Source organism: Magallana gigas, chromosome 1, assembly GCF_963853765.1.
Source record: "Magallana gigas chromosome 1, xbMagGiga1.1, whole genome shotgun sequence".
Classification (NCBI taxonomy): domain Eukaryota; kingdom Metazoa; phylum Mollusca; class Bivalvia; order Ostreida; family Ostreidae; genus Magallana; species Magallana gigas.
The window spans coordinates 42804734-42807131 of record NC_088853.1 but is presented as its reverse complement, the minus strand read 5'-3'; positions in this window follow the sequence as shown (position 1 = coordinate 42807131).

The following is a 2398-nucleotide window of genomic DNA, read 5'->3' as shown; positions in this document are numbered from 1 at the left end:
GAAAAATTTCAAGTTAAAGGTCAAGGTCAAAGCATAATTCTCTGAAATAACATAAGCGGGGCCCTTTGTAATGTTCACCATTTCAATGTTGTCTGGTTCAAAGTAATTTTACATAGAAAATATTCACAGAGGTACAGTAAAGTAAACTTTACATCGATAAGTTTCTGACAATTAATGACGCAACGAGCACACAGTACGAAAGGTCAACCCTTTGAAAAGCAGTGAAGAGGAAAAGTTCATATTGGATCATGCAAAAATCCTTTTTTGAGAGCATATATAATTTCTACTAACCCCTATTTGGCTCAGACTTCACATAAGCAGAGCTTTTGAGTAAAGGGTGAAAGGGTGTGTAGTGACCTTGAACCTATTTTCAGTGAAAAGAAACTGTGAAGGTCATAGCAGAATTATATTTTTAAAAATCCTTGTCCGGAGTATATCTTCTCTCCCTTTGCTCCATTCAGCCTCATACTTCACCCACATGATGCCTTTGATCAAAATATATGCAATGACCTCGAATGATATTTGTAGATGAAGAGTCAAGGTCATATCAGATCACACAAAAATCCATATTTTAAGAGCATAGATATACTCTCCTTTTAGCCCCTATTTGGCTAATATTTTATCTTTACAGAGTTTATTGGTTAATGGCGTGCAGTGACCTTGAACCAAGTCTGTCAATGTGAAGGTCATAGCAGATCTTTTTAAAATTAGTTTTAGACAGTAGATTATTTTCCAAATATGCTTAATCTTGGTCAGATTGAACAAAAATGCATGTATGTTAGGGGGAATGAAATTGAATTAAAAGTTCTATGCCAGCTGGAAAAATTTCAAGTTAAAGGTCAAGGTCAAAGCATAATTCTCTGAAATAACATAAGCGGGGCCCTTTGAAATGTTCACCATTTCAATGTTGTCTGGTTCATAGTAATTTTACATAGAAAATATTCACAGAGGTACAGTAAAGTAAACTTTACATCGATAAGTTTCTGACAATTTATGACGCAACGAGCACACAGTACGAAAGGTCAACCCTTTGAAAAGCAGTGAAGAGGAAAAGTTGCTCAGAATTATGTTTTAAACAAAATTGATTTTTTACGTAAATTTTAATTTTGCATTCTGGGTTAAGAAAAAAGATGTTAGTTAGAGGTAAAGTTAACTTGTACCTAAAATGAAGTCAAATTTGTTAAGGTAGTCCTATACTCGGCACTAAATGGGCTCAATCATTAAAAGCTTAGCTTTAAATGATAAATATACATTCTAGCAATACATATACAAAAGAAAATATGTATGTTTACATGCTAGTTTGTTTGTTATCACCTCTCAGACGTGTGTACCCCCTTGCGAAAATTATTGACAATTATGAAATTTGCCAGACGTCCGTTTTTCCTAAAAATAATAACCAATTTTGGGAAAATTAGAACTGAACATACAAAATAGAGTATAAATATTTATTTAAGCCATATCTCATCAATAATTTTGCGCAAATTTTTGTAAGTAAGTACGCTTTATGGACCTGATGTATCAAAATAGAATACAAAAAATGCAATGCTAGTATCGCGTTTGGTAATTTTTTGATTATTTTATGGACTCAAACTTAAACTCATGCTGTTTATTCTATAGATTGACATCTTAGAAAAAAGATTTGGTAAAATAAATCATATGTTGACGGATTACTTTTCACGCTATAAGCTCTAAACCAAGTAGTCTAAAATAAGACCTTGACGAAAAAATCCGTAAAAATCACATTTTGCTACAGTTTTCTGCCTAGATCTGTCAACAATGTTAGATATCATTTAAACATTAATTAATTGACGATTGATTAAATTCGAAATAGCTTCTGTCTCTAAATTTAAACCGGTTTTAGTAAAAGAAAAATTCGGGGGGGGGGGGGTCAAAACAAAGAAGATATAAGCATACCTGAGATCCTGGTAAATCAGAAACTTCGTTTTTCATTTTACTTTAACAGAATCGCGTTTCTCAACATTAATCATTTCTATCTCTCATAGAATACATATATTACCGTTCTAATTGCTTATTATTGCCATCGTTTACAACAGCGATGTAGAACAAAATCAATACCGGGTATCAAAAACGCTTTGTAAAAGTCGAACCAATATTGTAAAATCCGTATTATGACGTAGTGCGATGCTCGGACTACTTTAAGTCGTACTTAAACACATTGTTTTTTTTGTTAAGTCGTTCTTGAAATGGTTAAGGGTTTTTGGTTAAGTCGTACTTAAAACCATTCGGATTATGTTAAGTTGTACCAAAAATCAATCTTTTTTTTTTATCTTTTTGTACTTAGGTTTCTTTGTTACTAGATTAAGAACTCTGCTTCTTAGACGTACTTCTAGCGTTGCTTTCGACATTAGCGGAAAACCCACTCGTTGCTTTGCAACGA